Consider the following 6,000-nt stretch of genomic DNA (forward strand, 5'->3'; position numbering starts at 1 on the left):
AGCGCAATAGTGCGTTACCCAAATGAGGTGGTTGCTCCCACAGTGCACAGCGATCGCCAAGCGTGACAGCATCCTCCAGGAACTGAACATGAGCATGAGAGACATTCTCACCCTGGGGCGGTCCAAAGAACTGTCAAAAGCTTGTGCAGCACACATTGAGCCAGGACCAACCACCTCTATCAAATTGAGCCCATCAACACTATTTGCAAAGAGACTTCTAAACCCAAGCTAGAGCGCTCTAAATTGAAGCCAACAAACAGGTTCTGCAGATGGTGTGGTGACACCCTTTCCTACTCAGGCAACTTCCCTGCCCAAGGAAAAACTTGTAGGACATGCAGCAAATTAAACCATTTCTCCAAAGTGTGTTGCTGTGCACCCAGGCCCTCGTTGACAAGTTCCAGAAAATCCATCAAAGCTGTCATTGCTCTCCCCACGACATCCATGGACAGTGACATGGACGATGATGACTAAGAAGTCTCCCCCATGGTGAGAGCGATTGATCCCAGTGTAAACGTCCATCAAAGGTTCCCCATGTGCCAGTGCATAAACAAGCCACCTCAGCTCTAGTAGACACAGGAGCCTCCATCAACCTCATGGCTGTGGAGGTTTACCACATGGCTGTGGAGGTATACCACAGCCTAGCAAATCCAGTTGCCCTCCGTACCACCAGGGTGCAAGTATACGTCTTTGGCAACATTCAACTGCTACAAATGGCAGGCGTATTCACAACAGACATCACCCAAGATCTCACAAGCCTAACGTTGTGGGCTATGTGGAACTGCAGGTGAGCCCAAATTGTTTTGGAAAGTTTTGTGAAGATTCATCAAAAGCAGCCAAAGTTATTAGCAAAACAAAAAACGTTTTTTCCATAGAAACTAGGTCCTTACTATAACTACCAAGTGGCGACTGCAACTAGGTAATATATATATACACACATATATATATATATATGTATATATATATATACATATATATATATATATATATCTACACACACACACACACACACTTACGACTTCACTGCATTGTTTCATGCACCTAGTATCCAGCCCAAAATAATGTCACAAACAAAAATATCAAGCATAGAATATAAGTACTGATGTAGATGTGGTAATATGTACAGACAACATCCAGGGAGCCAGTAGTAATACTTGTTGTCTCTATATTCCTTTTAGGAACATGGAACATAAACGGAATCCTTCACAAATGCAAGCTCAGAGTCAGATAAGTATTTCTCCTACACTAAAACAGTCTCTAGTTTTCATGCATAGCGCACTAGTGCGTTACCCAAATGAGGTGGTTGCTCCCACAGTGCACAGCGATCGGCAAGCATGACAGCATCCTCCAGGAACTGAACATGAGCATGAGAGACATTCTCACCCTGGGGCGGTCCAAAGAACTGTCAAAAGCTTGTGCAGCGCACATAGAGCCAGGACCAACCACCTCTATCAAATTGAGCCCATCAACACTATTCGCAAAGAAACTTCTAATCCCAAGCTAGAGCGCTCTAAATTGAAGCAACAAACACGTTCTGCAGATGGTGTGGTGACACCCTTCTCTACTCAGGCAACTTCCCTGCCCAAGGAAAAACTTGTAGGACATGCAGCAAATTAAACCATTTCTCCAAAGTGTGTTGCTGTGCACCCAGGCCCTCGTTGACAAGTTCCAGAAAATCCCTCAAAGCTGTCATTGCTCTCCCCATGACATCCATGGTCAGTGACATGGACGATGATGACTAAGAAGTCTCCCACGTGGTGAGAGCGATTGATCCCAGTGGAAACGTTCATCAAAGGTTCCCCATGTGCCAGGTACCAGTGCATAAACAAGCCACCTCAGCTCTAGTAGACACAGGAGCCTCCATCAACCTCATGGCTGTGGAGGTATACCACATGGTTGTGGAGGTATACCACAGCCTAGCAAATCCAGCTGCCCTCCGTGCCACCAGGGTGCAAGTATACGCCTTTGGCAACATTCAACTGCTACAAATGGCAGGCGTATTCACAACAGACATCACCCAAGATGCCACAAGCCTAACTTCCAGGATGTATGTATCTCAAGAAGGGTCTGGCTTCCTACTTAGCTGCTAGACTGCCCAGAGCCTAAACCTAATCTAGTTTGCATTCAGAATCCACGTCTCCAACCTGGAGAAGTTATGCCTAGTGGGCCCACCTCTTAGTCTGTACATCGACGACTCTGTGAATGCAGTGGCACTCTGATGTCATTGAATAGCCTTCCACCTCCGAACTAAAGGCAAGCTGGAACTGCAACTTCTCAAACAGTCAGGCATCATTGAAAGTGTACCTAGGCCTACCCCCTGGGTATTCCCCATTGTGGTCACCAAGAAGTCGAATCAGCCAGATGCAGGACACATCTGCGTGGACATGAGGTTGCCAAACCTGGCCATTAAGCGTGAATGGCGCTTAACTCTGACCATTGACGACATTGTAAAGGAACTCTCTGTCTCAAAATGGTTCTAGAAGATGGACCTCCAGTTTGGCTATCACCAGATCCCATTGCACTCCAACTCTCAATCCATCACAACTTTCTCGACCCACACAGGCCTCTGAAGGTACACGCGGCTGAACTTTGGTATCTCCGGCACCGCTGAATTGTTTCAGCACATCATCAAAGAGGTCATGAACTGTCTCCCAGGAGTCCTAAATGGGAGCGACGATATCCTGGTGCACACTCACACTCAAAAGCCACCTAGCACGCTTCCAAGCTGTCTTCATTCGGTGAGAGAACATGGTGTGACCCTCCACCGAGAGAAATGTGAGTTTCTAAGGAATTACATTTGCTTCTTCGGCTACAAGTTTTCTGATTGTGAAAGGGGCCTGATTCCACCATAGTCAAAGTAATTCACTCCAGTGTCTGGCGTGCGTAGTTTCCTGGGCATGGTGAAACACTGTGGGCATTGTATGAAGAACCTAGCTGACCTTATGAACCCTCTCCGGGAGCTGACAAAAGCCACCAGTCCATGGGTGTGTGGTGAAGACCAAGTGCAAGCTTTTCAGAAGCCCAAAGACACCCTCTCAGCTACCACCACACTTGTGTATTTTGACCCTCAGCAAGCATCCCAGCTGGCTGTCAATGCTAGACCTACCGGCCTTGGAGCAGTTCTAGCCCAATGGCAAAATTGTGGTGAATGGGCACCGATTGCATATGCCAGCAGGACCCTCAAGCCTACGGAGCAGCGGTAATCCCAAATTGAAAGAGAGGGCATTACTATCCACTGGGGTTGCCAGCAAAAAAATGCGTTAAAAATGCAACCTATGAGCAAACCGAAATGTCTTGGAAAGTCCCATTCAAGAGCACCTGGAACACTGGACAAGGACAAGGACCCCCCTCAGATAACAAACTAAATTTGCATCTGAAGCATTGCATGCCACAGTGAAAGGCAACTTTTCTAACTTTTTTCCATGTTTAACAAAATGTATGTTGCTTCTTTCTTAGCCATTATTTGTCGCATCAGATTAAGCGCAGCAAAAAATTCCCTGGAGCTGACGTGTTGCCAGGGCATGCAACCATTTTCCAGAACTTGTAACGTCCAACCTAACTGCATAATGGACCTCAGCTGACTCTGTCCATGTTGTAAAAATGAAATGTCATTTTGAATTATGTCAATTGCAGATGAAACAATATTATTTCTGGTGCAAACGCAGTTGGATAAAGTGTTCATTCCATTATCTACAATGGCTAGAGCTTTCTGTAGGTTTTCCTGATCTATTCCCTTAACCGGATGGCGGCTTCTTTTTGTGAAAGTTTTCATGTTTTGTTATATATTGCACATAAGAAGCACTTTTGGCGTGGTTTTCTAGGAACTAACAAGAAATCTTGTAAGTATGCGTTTTCTGACAGAAACCTAAGGTGTTTTTTAACGGCTGTTAATGTGGAAGAGTTCAATCATTGTTGACATAATATGCCCATGCTATATGGGGTGACAATATTTGAGGGTTGTGATGATATGTAACGAGGGTCAGGTTGGCTTGCTCTAAAACCCCCTGTGGAGTTTACAAAACGTGCATTTGTGTCCACTGGCCACCATAACCACCCGTTTGGTCCTCAAAGTGTTGAGTTAAATGTTCCATTTCGGACCCACCCATTGAGCTGTTCTTCAGTGACATTTAAAATCTTTTGCCATTTCTTAAATTCAGCTGGTGACAGAATACTGGGCGCATTCAATTTCTTAAATTTTGCAAAGCCTACATAACCTTTCTGTTGTAATTTGCAGCGGAGTAAGGCATGCCCTAAACAAAGCTTCCCATCTCTGTATTTGCCAATTTCTAGTTCCCCACACACTCTTTAAGTCAATTGACTTCAACCAAAATTCATAGCCTTTAACAGTCACTTGGGAAACAAAGGAATCAGAATAGATTAATTTTGTATCTGTTTACAGGACATTCTGAATTTTCATAGTAGCCAATTTAAAATAGTAAGGCTCAGCATTTGTAAAATCATCCCCAGAAAATTATGCAAACTTTTCTACAACGTTTTAGAACTCTCCACTGGTGGAGTTGTACAATGTTCCTATTGTGTGTAATTGTAGACATTTCTTGGGGTGCTGGTCTTAATTATAAAATGGTGTCCATAATGATGGTAATAGAACATTTCCCCATAATTTGCTGTTGTTTGGTAAACATCTTCATTTTCAAACACAGTATAGTATTCAAGCTTAGAAAGCACAGAATTAACTGTTTACACATCCCACTCATCAGAAACCACCCCAGGTGTTATTATACCATTCACAGAGACTTTGAATACATATGGAATTTGAATAATTTCCATTGGTCTGAATATATTAAATGGTACTTTACCCCAAAAAATCCCATCAGGGATTGGTATAGTTGAAATGTTCACTAGGGACATGTCTCTATGAACCTTATTTGTGGACAGGTGAGGCTTCAAAACCTCATCCAGCAGTTCAGCAGCAGAGCGTTCAGGAAGATAATGACCATGTATCAGCAGAAAAAGAACGATGACAAAGCCAATCCAAAGAAGGAATGCAAGGACAGTTAACAGTATCCATAGATAATTCCATGGACGAATTAGATAGTTTTAAGCCAACCAAATAGCTTATGTGCTCTCGATACAGGTGCAGTTGCAGATGCTGAAGAGTTTGAAAAAGAATGGTTGATGTCGGAAAAATATCAAGAAGGAGTACGTGCAAACACTGGAGCCAGTGTTGCAGAAGGAGAGCTGGCAGATGCATCCCTTGATCATTCGTAGTAAACAATTCCATCCGTTTGTGTTGAATCTGAGTAATATTACTCAGAACTTTGGACATTTCTTGTCAGAGATATAGAGATGGGTACTAATGAAAGTTAATTTTCCACCCTCACCAAACTCAGGAAAGTTTCATCAGTGTAGGTTAAATTTTGGAGAGGCACGTCCTGACTGGCAGTGAGAGGGGTTCGGAAACTGCTCAGAAGTCCTCATGGTTTACTGTGTAGGACAGGCCACATGTTGTAACTTGACATTGTCAATTGAAACGAAGGGGTGGGGGGGTTCTTTAGAACCAGATAGCCGTGGTAGAGTGACAGTTCTGGTACCATGTATTCCCAGGACTGAAACCGGTGCTCAATATGAAGAGCTAAATTCCTTCTTCACAGCAATCTTTTCTCGCGCTAGATCCCCAACATATGGAATCCAGCGGTAGATGTTGTTGGTGAATCCCTCATTCCCAAGGTGGTGGCACATGCAGATACGTTTTCATCACAGAACTGTTGTAATTCCTACAAGACAGTGACACTTTAATTTATGTCAAAAGGTGTGTCTGCGGCCACTGCACCAGGGCCATGAAGATCTGGGACATACATAGGTGTGCCAAACAGAACCTCATATGGGGTGCACCCTCCCAAGCACTTTCTGGGCAGATTATTAAGTGCTCTCTGGACTCCATACTGGTGGTTAAGCCAACTATGACCTGAACCTAGTACTCTCACTGTTAAGGATTGCTTTAAGTCTTGCGTCCTCCGCTCCACAACAGCATTTCTCTTTGAA

The sequence above is a fragment of the Pleurodeles waltl genome, chromosome 11 (assembly GCF_031143425.1).
Source record: "Pleurodeles waltl isolate 20211129_DDA chromosome 11, aPleWal1.hap1.20221129, whole genome shotgun sequence".
NCBI classification, from domain to species: Eukaryota; Metazoa; Chordata; class Amphibia; order Caudata; family Salamandridae; genus Pleurodeles; species Pleurodeles waltl.